The sequence below is a fragment of the Etheostoma spectabile genome, unplaced genomic scaffold (assembly GCF_008692095.1).
Source record: "Etheostoma spectabile isolate EspeVRDwgs_2016 unplaced genomic scaffold, UIUC_Espe_1.0 scaffold00002014, whole genome shotgun sequence".
Lineage (NCBI taxonomy): Eukaryota > Metazoa > Chordata > Actinopteri > Perciformes > Percidae > Etheostoma > Etheostoma spectabile.
This window is the reverse complement of record NW_022602840.1, coordinates 53,504-71,070: the sequence shown is the minus strand read 5'-3', so window position 1 is coordinate 71,070 and position 17,567 is coordinate 53,504. Positions and strand designations below refer to the sequence as shown.

The window sequence follows — 17,567 nt, the reverse complement described above, 5'->3', positions numbered from 1 at the left end:
TTCAAGTCCCACTTCTGACAACTAGTGTTTTCATTTGGAACTAATGTGTGAGACATGATATTTTTTTACACAGAAAGGTTTGGACACAGTGCATGTGTTGTCAACACATGTAAATTTACTGACTATGATTTAACTGAGGGATTCTGTAATAGTTATCTTTTGTTTTGTAAAGCTTTGGGTTGTGTAAAGAACAGGAGAAAAGGGTTCTTTGTTGCATCCAGGTTGTCATGTATAACAGATAAAAAGCGCAAATTGACATCATTCCATCCAAAACGGGCAAGAACCTGCTTTGTACAGTCATCGTAGCAGTTTGCAGGATTTCCGCAAAGCTTACATGTTTTACAGTTTCTAATTTACTGCATTTATGTAATTGCACTGTAGTATATTTATTGTATTACACTCCAGTTTTTATGGGTGTTACAGCGGGTATGAGAACTGTAGTTTCTAATTTATGTATGAAATAAACTTGAAATGCCATCAAGTTTACGCTTCAGCAGGTGGAGACATTTCACTTCACACATACACTTGCAGCAACTGTTGCTTTGTTAAACATCAACAGACTGGAAATATACTTAACGCTTAAACAAAGCATAGGAATTAGCAGAGGATGGTTTCGATCCATCGACCTCTGGGTTATGGGCCCAGCACGCTTCCGCTGCGCCACTCTGCTCTGGTTTTTAGACTAAGGGGCTGGGAAATCTCTGATTGACATTTTGACGAAAGGTGGTAACCAAGGTACCAACATCTCACGGGTTGTAAAGTTAAACATTTGGTAGACCTTGCAACTATCATTTATGTGAGCTTCCTGATTACTCACACATTGATTTTTCACATGTAACACTTGTGATTGGCTGGTGTTTTAAAAAAGGGCATTGTGAGTACAGATATAAACATCAGTAAGGAGTCTACCAAGTTGCCTCTTATCATTTTTTTAGTTTGGACTCCCAGTGAGGCTTACCGTGATGGTTTGGACTGGGTCTACTAGGGTTTTCTGCTGCTCTCGATCAGACGGCTGTACTCACTCTGGTTTCTCTTCATAACGCACAAGTCTTTCACCATTTACTAAAGACTTCCTTGGAGGGGAACGCCGATGAGTTGAAACTATTTTTGGTGGGCTTTGCTGTTTGGCCGAGCCTTTAGTACTTGTGAAAAACAAATATGCTGTCCTTTACTAGACTAAGATTCTTAACAGCTGATAAATAATAGAAGCAAGACTCTTGCCTATTTTCATGGGCCTTGGACAGCGACTGAGACGACAAGACTCCCCCTGACTGTGACTCGGACCGACCAAAAAATACTCTGGGTAAAATTTGATTGGGAGGGGGGTGGGAAAACAAATTGGCCAGACATGCTAGGGAAAGTTAGGGGACTGGAGAGACTAGGGGACTGGCAATTTAGTAGACTAACACTAGAAGGAAAGGTTTTAATCATCACGACAGTGATTTTACCTTTGCTTTTACTCATCAGCTCTGTTTTTATCCCACCCAGAAAAGAGATTTTAGGCCTGGAACGAGCACTCTTTTATTTCCTGTGGAAGTCCATGTGGGGAAGAGTGCAAAGAAGAGTGATGAGTGATTTACAGCTATACACATAACAGCCGCCATGGCACGGTTCTGGATGGGATCCTACCTCAGAAGATTGATGATCTTACCCTCTGATCTTAAAGTACCTGGATCTTTTACCCTGCCACCAACCTATGCTTTTATCCAGACCTTTTTAAAATGTTTTCACCTTGAGCATTAAGAAGTGTAAGTGTATGTGACAGCTCATTTCTTTAAATTTCTTATGCTGCACTGTAACTTTTATTCTTGTGTTTTATGTTTCTATTTGTTTTTAACTGTCTATTCATGTGTTTTACCGGTTTTTAATGCTTATGATTTTTAACTGTTTGTACTTGTGTTTTATCTGTTTAACTGATTTTGTGTAAAGCACTTTGAATTTCCCTGTTGCTGAAATGTGCTATACAAATAAAGCTGCCTTGCCTTGCCTTGCCTTGCCTATGTTTTAAGAAATTGTCGCTCTCTCATTTCAGTTGTGCAGTAGCAGGATCCAATGAGTCCAGTGCGTGGGCTGGCTTTTGGCGAGCCCTTAACTGTTTGGTGCAACATGAATTGCACAAGTGCAATAGTGCGAAAGAATAGGAGAATTAAATGTGGACTCTTAAACATCAGATCTCTCTCTTCTGGACTCTTATCAAATCTATTTCTTCTAAAAGTGTACTAGTAAATTAATTAATGTCATATTATAACATTGATTTATTATGTCTTACTGAAACCTGGCTAGGTGATGGAGAATATGTTAGTCTAAATGAATCCTCCCCTCCCAGTCATGTTAATACTCACATTCCTCGAGGCACAGGCCCAACTGATGACTTGTCCTTCTCCTGTTACATGCTGCACCCCAAGTCCTTACTGACTCAATTTTATTCAATTTTATTTATAATATCAACTTAGTATCAAGAGTTATCTCGAGACACTTTACAGTTGGAGTAGGTCTAGACCACATTCAATAATTAACAAGGACCCAACAGTTCTAGTAGTTTCCTCCAGAACAAGCCACAGTGCAACAGTGGTGAGGAAAAAAATCCCTTTTAGGAAGAAACCTCTGATAAACGGCCGGTTGGGTTTAAAATGGAGAGTGACAATAACAGTCACAGTAAAAGATATTGGAACAGTGACTAGAAATAATAGTTTGTAGTAGTTAATGGCATAGCAGGACACTGCACAGCAGAGCGTAGCAGAATGTAACAAAGCATCGGCTGATGTGTACCAGGACCACGGCGACAGCTGCAAGCATGATTTTGGATTCTCCATGATCCAAGGAAACATGCTGGGGGAAAAAGAAAATAAGGACTTTGGGGAATGAGTAGCCAGAGCTAGGTTAGTAACAAGCATTTCTGGGGCATAGATACTAGAGTGCGGATCGGGCCGGATTTTTCTGTCCGAGCCCGGCCCGCGTCCGAAAGAGCAGTAACCGAACCCGACCCAAGCCCGACAGGCATTAAGATATTTATGTCCGAGCCCGACCCTAGCCCAACACAGTTAAAATCGCATTTGTTTCTCATACTAATGACACATGTACGTTTGTTTGTGTGGAAAGCCCACTTTTATTAAGCAATTGTAGGAAGGCATTTGGAAATGTCAACAGATGAGCGCATCAATGCACACGGGGCAACAACCGCCATTAACACAGGCGCGCACAAGAGGCCCAATCATAGCCAATTGAAATTCAATTAACATAGCCCTATCAGGTAGTCAGGCAGCTGTTTTAAATTCAAAATGTTCAATGCCTTATCGCGCTGATGTGACCGAGCCCGACCCGAACCCGAGCATCCTTTCTAAAAATCTGTTCGAACCCGGCCCGGCCCGTCGGGTACCGTCGGGTCCCGTCGGGCTCGGGTCGGGTATCCATCCTCTAATAGATACACACAAACAGAAAGATAAAGGAGAGAGGAGCTCAGTGTGTCAAAGGAAGTGCCCCGGCAGTCTAAAACTATTACAGTGTAACTAAGAGAGACAGGGTAAAGAGAGGAGCCTGGTCAGGCTGTACGGCACTGCCTTTCTCTAGTTTTATTATATTATTGATTATATTGTAAATTAATCTGTTTAATTAATTAACTGAAGGGGTGCCATGTTTGCGGCTATACACACTCCCCCGCCGGTCTAGGTGAACGCTGCGACTCCTCACTTCCTAACTATAAGCTTTATCAAAGAGGAGAGTTTTAAGTCTCTTAAATGTAATGACGGTGTCTGCGTAAACTTGCATACACAAGGTCAGACAAGACGTGAGATTTTTTTGCAGCCTACGCTCACGTTCAAATTGATAAATGCCAAACTTTGCGTAGGAATCGGCGTATGCCCGTCCTACGCCTGTTTTAGGTCGTAAGGACATTTCATAAATGAGGGCCTGTGTGAGCACAATAAAGATTTCTTGAAGAAAGGGTTTTTTTTCAAATTATTCTGTTCACACTTGGCACTATTTCACATCTTTTGTCTGTAGTTCTCTATTTTCACATGGCTTAACTCTGTCTCCCCCACCTCTTTTTCTGTCTCTTGTTATGTCTAGGCGCCAGCTGTAGCTAGAAGTATTATGCTTTTGGTTTGTCTGACCATCTCTACATACGTACGCATTTCCCATTCTTGTGAATGTGATAACACAGGACCCCTGGAGGGAATTTCTTCAAATTTTGCAAAAACATTTACATGAATTCGCAGATCAATTGATGAGATTTTGGAGGTCAAAGGTTCAATGTCAAGGTGACTGTGCCCTCATCCGTCCATCCAATTCTTGTGAATGCAATATCTCTGAACCCCTAGAGGGAAGCACTTGGAGTCGCGGATGAACTGAATTCAATTTTGGAGGTCAAAGGTCAAGGTTACTGTTTCATTATGTCTCCAGAACTGTATATGTATTTCTCCTGAACTGGTGAACTTGGGTGACGTAAAGCCCCAGTGCCCTAAGGGATAAGGCACTGGCCTCCTAAACCAGGGATTGTGAGTTTGAGTCTAATCTGGGGTTATTCTCAGCAGAGTGGCGCAGCGGAAGCGTGCTGGGCCCATAACCCAGAGATCGATGGATCGAAACCATCCTCTGCTAGTTTAATTTTGCTAGTGACACAATGTTAGACTCTCTGAAAGGGTGATGAATCAAGAGATTATGACCCTCAACCTGATTTCCATGGTGAGATGAATCATAATATAACTGCTGGAAAAGTTGTTGACAGCCCATGAAAAGTGGCAAGTCATGTTCTGGCAGATTACTGTCCATTTTGACGAATCAACATCCACTACCCTGTCAAAACCCTGTAGTATTGCTGACTTTCCAGTGATGTGATTGGTAAGTGGTTGGGCTGTATACAGGTTTTGATCATATCCATCGGTTGCATGGACGGGACTTCAATACCCCGGTTCCACCGCGTGATCACTGATATTCTCCATCACCCAGCCAGGTTTCAGTAAAAAACAATATTAGAATCTGATATTGATAAATTTACTATTACACCTTTAGAAGAGAGAGATCTGATGTTTAAGACTCCACATTTAATTCTCCTATTCTTTTGCACTATTGCAAATTTGCTTTATGTGACAATTAAACGACATGTCCTGATCAAAGATAACTCCAAGATTCCTCACAGTGGTGCTGGAGGCCAGGGTAATGCCATTGAGGGTATCTATCTCTTTGGATAATGCTTGGGGCCCAGAACAATAACTTCAGTTTAATCTGAATTTAACCTTAGAAAATTACAGGTCATCCAGGTTTTAATATCCTGAAGGCACATTTGAAGTTTAGCTAACTGATTAGTTTCATCCGGCTTGATCGATAGATATAATTGAGTATCATCTGCATAACAATGAAAGTCTATGGAGTGTTTCCTGATCATATTGCCTAAAGAAAGCATATATAAAGTGAACAGGATTTGACCGAGCACAGATCCTTGTGGGACTCCATGACTAACTTTGGCGTGCATGGAGGATTCATCGTTAACATGTACCAACTGAGATCGATCTGATCTAGTCGGGATGGGGTCTAAGAGGCAGGTCGATGGTTTAGATGAAGAAATAATTGAATTTAATTGCTAAAGATCAAGTGAATTTAGAGATAAATCAATGTCATTTAAAGGCAGGTCTTGGTGGATTTTGCTTCTAATAGTTATAATTTTATCATTGAAGAAGCTCATAAAGTTGTCACTTCTAAGCGCTCTGGGAATACTTGACTCAACAGAGCTGTAACCTTCCGTCAGCCTGGCTACAATGCTGAAAATAAATCTGGGGTTATTCCTATTTTTCTCCATTAATGACGATTAGTACATGCGTTACTTCTGCTCTGATTTAATACAAGACCAATACCACAGATCTTACTGATCTTGCTGCAGACCTTTTGCCGATTCCCATACCGGGAGTTGAACCCCGGCCACCTGGGTGAAAACCAGGGGCCTGTTGCACAAAACTAGGATAAGGGGTTAAGCCGGGATATTTAAGTTATCCTGGATGAATTTAGCTTGGACTCGGTTGCACAAAACCAGATTGAATTAAGCCCAGCCAAGTAACCATGGAGATTTATTTTTTGTGGCTAGCCTGGTCTAGAGCAGGCTAACAGCCAGGCTAAGATTAATCCTGGAGTCTCATGTGTCAAATCAGCTGCCGTCTGATCCGAAATAAACGTGTTTGACAGTTATTCCGTTGTCTTCTGCATGTGTTCTGCTTTATTTTTATTAACATGCCTTAGCCTACTTGTCACTATTGTTGTCGCAAGTTTGATTTAAACCCTACTACAGTTGTTTAGATGGTTAGAAATGGTTGCACTGGCACCCTGATGCGGAGTGGGACTTTTCCCGCTGGGATGGTACTGTTTTAAGGCTGCCTGGTGTGCGGCCGCTGGTTGGTGGCCGCTGGTCGGTGGCCGCTGCCCGCCGGCAGACCTCCAAGTTGCGTTAGTGTCCACTCTCTCTGTAAAAGTAGAGATGAGCAGCGCAGCGTCCAGCGCAGCAGGTCTCAGCTTCAAGTTTATACAGGACGCGCTCCGAAGATTAAGTGTGACGATATTAATGTAGTGATATTCCCAGATGATAATAATGGCAGACTGGTCAGAGACCAATACATTCATGATTTCATTTTCTTGTAGCTTATCCTTCTCTAATAAAGGACAGTTTATGTTACTCCTTAATATGTAGGCCTAATGTTTTTTATTATAGCTTACATTGGTTTCATAACCTTCTCAATTAGTCTCACATCCCTGGACCAATAACGTGCCTAGATACAAGACGTATGTAGTGTAGTTTACGTTCATCACACTGGGAACACCACAATGCTTCTTAATCTTTTTATTTTGGTGCGGTCACTTAGAATAAAACATGTATATTGTTTTACATATGCTCACAGCGTGTATTGAAGTCACTTACTTCTTTTTCTAGTTGTTGTCCCTTTCTGATTGTTCTGTATGAACATTAATTATACAAAGAATTAGATATAGCTTATAGAGATTTGTGCATATGCTTGTAAAACATGTTCTCGCGTTGTGAATCGATACCATGATCTATTTAAGAAAGCTGTGAACGTGCACTTATCCCAGCTATCTACACCTGGCTTGACATAGCTCCACCTGTTCATCCTGTCTCGGCTAACGTGCAACCGATTAAGCCGCAATGAGCGGATCACACTAAGTCAAGCTGCGCTTTTTCACTTATCCTGGATATCTTTATTCTACTTTCGTGCAACAGGCCCCTGGTTGCTCACACGTTGACTATTCACATTGGAGTTTTAAAAAAGGCAGTGATTTTAGCTTTGATTTACTCATCAGCTCTTTTTTTAAGTGATTTTAGACCTGGAACGAGCCATCTTTTATTTCCTGTAGAGGTCCAAGTGTGAACGAGTGCAAAAAAGAGTGATGAAGAAGCCAAAAGAGAAAAGAGGGAAAGGAGTGCCGGACCTGTTATTGTTTTTAAGGAGCAGATTTACAGCTATACACTTTGCCGCCATCAAAGATCCCATTTGGACCTCCAGAAACCTCCTGGTAAGAAAGCACATGCAGATCCCCCCGTGGCTGTAACCAGGATGGCTGCAATATCTAAGTAGTAGTATGTGTTTCATGATTGTACTTTTGTTTTTGAATGGTACATGAACATATTTTAAAGAGTGGTTTTAGAACTGTGCTGCAAATTTTGACAAACTGTTTTGATCACTTGAGGTATTTCAGTGAAGTCTTTGGTCTTGGACAGTTACCTTGCAATCTAAAACTGTATATCCTATTGTCTCTGGAACAATAGTTGGCAGTTGGAGGAGTAATGGCTCTTTACAGTGAATATGCAAAAGAAGATGTTCACAAGCTCAGCCCAGGTAAATGCTCAGCCCATATTCACACAGACCTAAACCTCCTCACTTAATGCTGGTTACAATATTCTAATAATCATCAATGACAGAGAAAAATGACAAAGTGTGATAACATTTTTTAATAAAGTATTAGCAGTTTTTAATGAGTTATTGGCTTTTTCTTTGCAAAGGTTTTTTTTCCAATACCATTAACAAGCATACCATTAGTTACGATGCCGGTGTTTGTCACGATGTGGAGAACTGATACTTGCAGGTAGTGTGGCCGAGTGGTCTAAGGCGCTGGATTAAGGCTCCAGTCTCTCTGGAGGCGTGGGTTCAAATCCCATCACTGCCATTTGCATATAGTACATAGTTGGAAGCCGAACAATGTGATGACTTAGAGCTGTGTCATTTGGGCTGAACTTGGTGAAGTAACTAGAATCATCCATCAATCACCTTGCTGAGCTTGTTAACCTGAGGTTCAATGAATGGTGAAACCTTCCTTTCCAGCACTTTGCGGTAGAAAATCAACAAATACTTGTGATAATTAATCGTGACCTCCATATTGATCTTTCATTTTGGCCATAATGCAGCAGATCCCAAAGAGATCTAATGTTTTATCAAACCAGGTTGGGAAAGTAACCTTTTTGCTGACTTGTAAAAAAAAAATCACTCAAAGAAAGCTACTGCGATGGCTGGGAATCAAACTCAGGTCAACTGCTTGTGTAATGGGTGTGACGTCATGGCCCTGTGAAGGGCGGAGGTTATTTAGGGACACAGGTAATGCGCGTTCTCTCTCTCGGCTCGCAGTTCAGTATGAGACGCGTGCAGGCCAAACATTTCAGATGTTTGGATGAGCTTAATCTTGGAGCAGAGGTACTGATTGTAATTTTTGTACCGTGAAATTTATCAAACTTGTAACAGAAATGTTCAGTGTATTGTTTTTCCTTTTTTCTAGTAACGGTCATAACGACATTAAAATCATGCTGCGGGTCTGAATAAAACCTAAATGACTTGAAGGTACGGCAGACTGTCCGATCATTTTAAAAAATGTATTGTTTTACATTTTCTGAAAAGGGGTTTAATATTGTTTTAACCTGTGTTTTTTTTATAGGACTGCAAGTGCAATATTGTCTGTCATTGTTTTTTCCCACACTCATTTAAAGTAACGGGCATTTATTTCTATAATTTGTTTTCTTTGTTTAGTTTGGTCTGTTTTGTTCTTTTGATATATTGTCGTCGTGAAAGGGTAAAGTGCAATATAGCTGACGGGCGTGGCCCAATCTTAGGGCTGGTTACAGGCTGAACGATAGCTTTAGAGACCCCTTATTGCTTACTTTTGTGGTTTGACGTGTTGCCTTTTATTATTCCCTGCATGTGATTAATGTTTGAGTGTGCAGTGGTATTTTGTTATATTCTCTTTTATTGTGTGTATTGGGTCCTAACGCATATTAACAGCCTCTAAATTATTCTAGTGGAATTTTGCTATTTATATCAAGTAATTGCGCCGGTGCCATTGCACTTTAGGTCTTTCTCTTTGTTTAAAGTCTCCAACGTGTTCATGCTGGCGCTGTTTGCTGTTTTTTACTAGTGTTTTTAATCTATGCAAACTGTGAATAAATTACATTTCTATTTTGTACGTGGCCTCCTGCTCCGGTTTGTTCTTGAAACTTACCTGGTTCAATCACTACACAAAGATCAATCCCACACATAATGGATGAGCTACAAATATACACGGAACTGCTGCGTTATGATTTTCACAAAAGCCTGGCTGAACACACTTATCAATCAGCTAACAGCTAGCTAGCTCTAGCAGCTAACCAGGCAAGCAAGCTACCCACCGGCAAGATTAAGGGTAGGTGTTCTAAACAACGTCTGACACATCTTGATGTTACGTAAGGGCCCTGTCCATGTTGCACAGACATATTTATTGCATTGTGTGTCTGTTAAGAGGCACAAAGGAACTCTAAAACCTGCCCTGTTAACTGCCGTTTTAGCTCAGTGGAAGCTTGCACACGTAGCTGCAGCTACTCAGCATTGCCTGTACCGATTCAGGTCGGGGGGTTTTCAATCAAAAGTAGTTGCATATTTATAGCGATCAAGATTAACATAAAAATTGGCCGATATTCTCCTTTAAATTCAGGGAACCATATCATACACATACAGTGGTTCTGCAGATTATTTAATATTTAATATAAAACACATTCTTTGTTATAAAGATTATTTCTGTGGGCATTTTAGGCCTTTGTTTGTATATGACAGCTTAGAGATGAAAGGGGAGAGAGAAGGGGACTGACGTGCAACAAAGGGCCGCAGGTCAGAGTCAAACCGGCGGCCGCTGTGTTGAGGCGTAAACCTCTATATACGGGCTCCTGCTCTACCAAGTGAGCTTACCAGGCGCCCCACCTGACCCATTTACTGCTGCCATTGTCTCTGATGGCTGTCCCCACCAACCATCACATATGTCTACTCTGGAGGTCTTTTTGTCCTCCGATAAGTCGAACCCTCACGTTCATTAACCTGTCTGTGCATGTGTATATGAAATAGAAAACAGAATGACTCAAAAAGCTCTTGGTGTCATGCTTGAAATTAAAGCTTGGGCCCAAAAAGGCAATATATTTCATCTTAACATATAGAAGAAACAGACGGCTTCTAGTTATTAACATTTATGAACCAGTCCTTCTCAGAGGCCGATTTCTTTTATTTTCTCATCCTGACTGGGAGGTATAATTATAATATAATATAATTATTAGGGATGAGCGAGTACAGCCTTATCTGTATCTGTATCTGTTTACCACATGGATTATCTGTATCCGGATCCGTACTCGGACTGGGCGGGGCCTAAACCGGAAGTGGTCAGATTTAGTTAGTTATGGGTTGATCAGAAATTGTTATATTTATTGCTGATTAGAAAACTTTTTCCATGACAGCATCAGCATTGAGTGTCATTGGTGTTGTCATGGTAACAAACAAACTATATAGGCCTACAGTATATAACAAGTTTTGCAACAATAAATACAACAATGTGCTTGCAATTATTAAGTAAAATGTAATGAACAAGAGTTTTCATACTCAATAATATAACTTTTTTTTTAACTTTTAATTTTTCTATGATCAGTTTGATCATTTATTTATTTTTGGTTCTTTTTTATTTTCACACACACAGACACACACACTCAATTGTGAGTGTGTGTGTCTGTGAGTGAGTAAAAGATACAGAGAGAGAGAGAGAGAGAAACAAAGAGAGGGGGGGCAGGGGGTTGGAATGTGTTTGTGTGTGTAACTTAATTTGTAATATTATTCATTTATACCGCAACTGCCTTTTATTTTTTTTTATAAAACACAGCAAGAAAGTTTCAGACACAAAAAACTGGTTAGAGCAGCAGGCAGTTTAAAAAAAAAAAAAAACTCTGACGGCAGAGATGCAACGCGAGTCCCATTCTACCAACACTATGTCTAAACAAACCCCACGGTTACCAGAAGTCTCCTGGTTGCTAGGTACTAGTTCAAACCGAAGTATAAAACAAACCTGAAGCTGAAGAAACCCTAAATGTTAACGGGAAAGCCCTGCGGGATCTGAGAGATACGGAGAGAGCTGTTTACCTCTCTGTGTCCTGAGTGCGTGTGAGCGGAGTTGCACACAGCAACACAAGAAATCTGTGTGAGTAGGGAGGGGCGCTGGGACTAGCCTATCATAGAATAGTGTAAGGGAGAGGCGTTGTGACTGGCACTGTGACGAGCCTATCACAGAACGGAGACACAGTCAATGGAGACTTTCATTCAATCCGAGTACGGATAGTAGGCTCGTTCGAGATGAGCCAGGGCTGCGCAGAATCGATCACCGGCGATCGGCGCCCGTTGCATGCCGGTTAGATTTGTGTCCGACTTGATCACGACTTGCTCTGACGTCACGCACACGTGGGCAACGGAAATCTAACGAGAGCAAGGCGGACGCAGTTCTGAGACGCAGGCGGCGCAGTTGCTTTTCACCGACTGCAAGAGCCAGGCGGACCCAGAGCATGCTGGGAAACGCCGGCTTCTCAGCTGATTTAACACCTGATTGGTTTACAACATGATGACGTTTTATATAAACTTTTTATTGTTTTTGAATCGGAGGGATTTTAAATGCTATTTGTCTGATTTAAAGACTTATTCTGTCCAGAACACATGTTGTGTGGCTGATAGTTACGTTTAGAAGTCAGAGAGACTAAATCTGTTCAGATCACGGATCATCTACAGTGTGTTGTTAATTAAAATCAGCAACAGATTTAATGTAGAGCATTCTGAGACCTACTCTGTCATAATCAAAACAACTGGAGACTGTGTACCAGCTGGTATGTGGGTCTGATTATATTTTATTAAATCGGAATCGCACCACAGTGTTTTTGTCACTTCCTGTCCAGCCTGAAGGCGGCTGGAATCGGCTGGAAACTGTCCGACTTCACCGCAGCTTTTTGTCACCGCCCCCGCTGCTGCCGCCTGCTCTCGTCCACTTAACAGGCGAGGCGCAGTTCATCTCGAACGAGCCTATTGACTCGCATTACTCGGATAATACTTGTACTCGGCAAAAGTGCTTTATCCGTACCGGATACTCGTTTCAGCCGGATACTCGGCTCATCCCTAATTCAGATCACCTCAAATGGAGACACTGATGATTATTGTGTTCATAAGTGCTTCTCTTTGGGGTTGTCTTAATTGTGAGTTCATCATCAGACACTAACACATGCAGAGCAAGTACATTTCAGCAGTTGTCCACCGCTAGCTAAATACATAAAAGAATGGGAGTTTTGGAATAGATATTCAGTACTAACTGGTACTTTCTATTGCTGAATGAGCTCTATCTGGAGGAAAAAGGAGTTGCCCCAAAGAAAGTCATTGGACTCTAATTGACCACTCATAGACTGTTAATGGCATACATTAGGATGATGGTTGTCTATTCATGAAGCCATTCATTACTTACAATAGACAAGACCACTGAAACGTGATCAAAAAGAAGGTGGAGTTGAGTGGAAATTGTTGCATTCAGTATTTAAGATGGCAAATCTGTGTAAGGAACCACTTCCACTGCTTTTATATCACAACACAGAAGATGGTAGCAAACCAATGACACATCACATTATACTAAATCACAGTTGTGTCTTCATGAACAATATTGTATTATCTCATAGGTACTGGAAGCCACCTGTCTCCACCAATGCATCTCATAACATTTAATTTCAGTCTAAATGCCTAAATGTGTTACAAAGATGTCATTGTAATCACATTCAGGTCATCTCAAATGGAGACACTGATGATTATTGTGTTCATAAGTGCTTCTCTGTGGGGTTGTCTTGGTAGTGAGTTCATCAGATGTGTTACAAAACTTGCAGTGAGCGTTGTAATGTCCAGCAATGGTGGTATAGTGGTGGGCATAGCTGCCTTCTAAGCAGTTGCCCTGGGTTGGATTTCCAGCAATTGCAGCTTTCTTGAGTGATGTTACTTGCTTTATTTGTCAAGAAGTCAGCCAAAAGGTTACTTGCCCAACCCGATTTGATAAAACATTAGATCTCTGTTATTGTACAAACAAGGCAGCATATCAATCAATTAAGCTGCCTCCAAGAGAATCCACAGACACAGTCAGCACACTACGATTTGCACTTTGCCCGTGTCTGGTATTAATAATCCAATTGAATACTGACTTGCTTCCTGCTTCTTACTGTGCAGACGTCTTGCTGCTTGCTCCTGCCTCAGCTTGCATATCGGCCATCCTGACTGATCCAACAGAGGCTTAGTAGGACCGGTCTCAAAAATTATAATATAATGAATTAAACATGTCATGATATAGAAGGTTCTCAGTCATCCATGTCATACTTAACAAGGGAAGGTTTCTCAACTGTCAGCCCAAATATATGGAGACATGGAGACATGGAAGAAAGTCACCAGGGTGGCAATGTGCTTGACAATGGCAATACATTGCAGGGGATGTGAAGGCAATGTGATGTGATTCCTAATTTTTATGGTGATTACGAGACGGATTGCAAAGTGTTCTTGAGTTAATCTTCCACTTTTTTGCCTTTTTACATACGTAACTACAGCTCTGATTTATATACAGGACCAATGTCAGAGATCATACAGATCTTTCTGCAGACTTTCACCAGCTAAATACCAATTCCCATACCGGGAGTTGAACCAGGGCCACCTGGGTGAAAACCAGGGTTTTCCTTACTATTAGAAGTCTTTAGGAGCAGCAACCAAGACCTTTTGGACATCACTTAGGCCGAATGAATTTAAAATCAAATTAATTGAAAGCTTTCTCAGATCTACTGATTGTAGTCTCTAGAGGACTCCTTAATAATGTGTGTAAAGGTTATTTAGGCAGAATCCAGACTGCTAGACTATATGGGACTGACACGTTGAATAATAACAGTGATTTTATGAATACATCCATAGATATGACAGGAACAGGGCACAGAAATACATACATCACTTGTTGATAAAACACAGCAAGAAGTCCAGTCCGTCAGTCAGAATTCAGGTTTTCACCACAACCATGTCCAGTTATATTTTTTTAAAGTCTGATTATGGAGACGTATATTATCTCTTTTTATTTGCATTACATGAACTAGTTTTTAAGTCATGCATATCAGGGCACAGGGAAAATACGTAACTACAGCTCTCATTTAATACACAACCAATGAAAGATTTTACTGATCTTGCTGCCAACCTTCAAGGCTCAGTGCTCGGCCACAACTTCGACGTCACTGCAATGGCGCCTGTGTTTGGCTTTGCCGCTGCGGCTGGTTGCTCGTCCCGACTCGTTTTGTTTGTTTCCTGCGCTATATTGCTACTAAGTTTGTCAACAAATATTGTGTCAACGGCGTGGGTGTACGATCGCCAAACTTTGCTGCTGATCCGATCCTCCATGGGAGAGTGCGGTGACGGATGTACCTGGTGTGGTACAGGTGAGTTTGCAGCCCCGTTCGTGTGTCCGCCTGCAACTGGTATGCGACATGGAGAGGGCCTGATACGTCCTAAGAAGAAACGGCAGAGAAAGCGGGGGAAAAGGGCAGGTTGGCAGGTTCATCGGAAAAAACTCCTGAAGCTGGGGGTCTTTGACTGTGACTCCAGACCTTCCTGTCTTCGTTCCGTCTTCCCCGCTGTTCCCGGGGCTCTGGTCCCAGTTCCCTGGAGAAAACCTACCGCTGGTCGCGGTGTGTGTTGTGCGCATCTGAGGTCGCTGTCGCGAGCCTTTTTCCCTTCATCAGCTGCTCCTGCACCGCTCAGGATGGGTCTCATAAATGCCCGTTCAATTGCTAACAAGTCTCTTTTGCTCGGTGATTTATTTTCTTCCAAAAACATGGACTTCATGTTGCTCACGGAGACATGGCAACGGGAACTTGAGTACGTTCACCTGAATGAGCTCTGTCCTGTGGATTGTACTTTTATCAGCACACCAAGACTCACGGGCCGTGGTGGTGGTCTTGCTGTGGTTTTTAAAAAGCATTTTATCTGTCAATCAATGAGCGCTGGCACGTACCCTTCCTTCGAACTACAGATTACTAAAGTTGGTCGTTTAAATACATTTTATTGCATTTTAATTTACCGGCCACCTGGGCCGGTGGCCCCCTTTCTTACTGATTTTTCTGACTTTTTATCATCCATTATTAAGCTGGACAAAGTGATTATTGTTGGTGACTTTAATATTCATGTGGATGATGTCACTTGCCAAAACGCTTCTGAATTTGTAATATCTCTGAATCTTTTAATTTTAATCAGCATGTCTCTGGTCCTACGCACAGCAAGGGGCATACGCTTGACCTTGTTTTTTCTCATGATATGAACATTAATAATGTCTGCATTGAAGATGTATTTGTTAGTGATCACAAATGCATCCTATTTGATCTTGCTCATAATGAGGATCCTCTGCCTGTTAAACGGGCGTCCTGCTCACGTTCGATTAACCAGCTTACTGTTGAAAAATTTTCAGCCGCTTTTGACTTAAACTCTGTTTCTATTTCTGTTGACGTGGACGCATGTGTTCAGGCTTTTAATGATCATTGCACCCTGCTGTTGGACAAAATTGCACCCTTTAACATTAGAGAAATTCCCTCATTTAATTCATCCCCATGGTTGAATGACGCCATTCGTAGCCTGAGGCGTGTCTGTCGGAGAACTGAGCGTTTATGGAAAGCGACTCAACTCCAAGTCCATCGTCTGCATCTTAAAGGGCTCTTAGTAGAACTGAATGAAGCGATCAAGGATGCTAGAACCTGCTATTTTACTAATCTGATATCTACCTGTAAAAACAATCCTAAAGCTCTGTTTGACACTATTAATAATATTGTTTCCCCTCCTGAATGTATTGTCCCTGTGTTCTCAAATGTTGACTGCAACCATTTTTTGTCTTATTTTGTGGACAAGGTCAGAGCTGTCCGGGCAAGCATTGTACCATCAGCAACCTCACCTATAGCTACTCATCAGAGACCCTCAATTCTGGACTCCTTCTGCCCCATTTCCCTGAACGACGTCATTAAGCTTGTGGGCTCGATGAAACCCTCCCAAAGCCCTGTTGATATTGTTCCCACATCTTTGCTTTTAAAAACCTTACATCTTCTTGGCCCATGTTTGGTTTCAATTTTAAATTTATCTCTTCAGCTGGGTCAGGTCCCTGGCTGTTTTAAGCATGCTCTTGTGCAGCCTATTTTAAAAAAGAGCAACTTAGATGCAACTTTGTTCAAAAACTACAGGCCTATCTCGAAATTGCCTTTTATTTCAAAACTTTTAGAAAAGGTGGTTGCAAACCAACTAAATAATGTTTTGGTTGCTCATAATATTTTTGATAAGTATCAGTCTGGCTTTCGTAAAAATCATTCTACTGAGACTACCCTTCTTAAAGTCTCCAATGACATTTTGATGGCAGCTGATGGGGGTAAATGTTCTGTCCTGGTCCTACTAGATCTCAGTGCAGCATTTGATACTGTTGACCACTGCACTCTGATTGATAGACTGAAAAGTGCTGTAGGCATCACTGGATCAGCCCTGGACTGGTTCTCTTCCTATCTTTCAGACAGGACCTTTGCTGTGTCCATAGGAACATACAAGTCGGACTCTGCTCCTCTGTCTTGTGGTGTGCCCCAAGGTTCTGTGCTTGGCCCCCTGTTGTTTAGTCTGTACTTGCTTCCTCTTGGAAAGATTATTGGTGGTTTTGACGAAATATCTTACCATTGTTATGCTGATGACATCCAACTGTATTTATCTTTTAGCCCTGATAGGCTAGACAAACTGTCAATGTTGCACACTTGTTTAGCCTCCATTAACAAATGGATGGCGGACAATTTCCTGCAATTAAACTCAGAAAAAACTGAGGTGATGATCTTTGCCCCAGACAGCATTACCCCTAAGATTAGGCAGGCCATTGGGGCATTATCACTCTCTGATTGTAATGTTGTGCGAAATCTGGGTGTCATTTTTGACAAATCTATGTGTTTTAATAGTCATGTGAAATCCGTGGTTCGTTCCTGTTTTTTCCATCTCAGGAACATTTCTAAGATCCGTTCTGTGGTCTCTCAAAAAGAGCTGGAGATGCTTGTTCATGCTTTTATTTCTTCCCGTTTGGATTATTGTAATGTACTGTACACTTGCTTAAACAAAGCATCAATGGATAAATTGCAAGTTGTTCAGAATGCAGCAGCAAGACTTCTGTCTAAGACCAGCAGGAGATCACATATTACTCCGGTGCTTAAGGCTCTTCATTGGCTACCAATCGGTTTTAGAGTGCATTTT

General features: G+C 41.6%; 3 non-coding genes across 3 annotated transcripts; 2 read left to right on the top strand and 1 right to left on the bottom strand.

The window, feature by feature from the left end:
• Window positions 1-598: 598 nt before the first annotated feature.
• On the bottom strand, window positions 599-670 carry trnam-cau (transfer RNA methionine (anticodon CAU)). The gene has a single exon. It is a non-coding gene; the product is annotated as a tRNA-Met (tRNA).
• Window positions 671-1,018: 348 nt separating this feature from the next.
• Window positions 1,019-1,134, top strand: LOC116675510 (U5 spliceosomal RNA). Its single transcript, XR_004328431.1, has one exon. It is a non-coding gene; the product is annotated as a U5 spliceosomal RNA (small nuclear RNA).
• A 6,944-nt stretch (window positions 1,135-8,078) lies between these two features.
• Window positions 8,079-8,160, top strand: trnal-aag (transfer RNA leucine (anticodon AAG)). The gene has a single exon. It is a non-coding gene; the product is annotated as a tRNA-Leu (tRNA).
• Window positions 8,161-17,567: the final 9,407 nt, after the last annotated feature.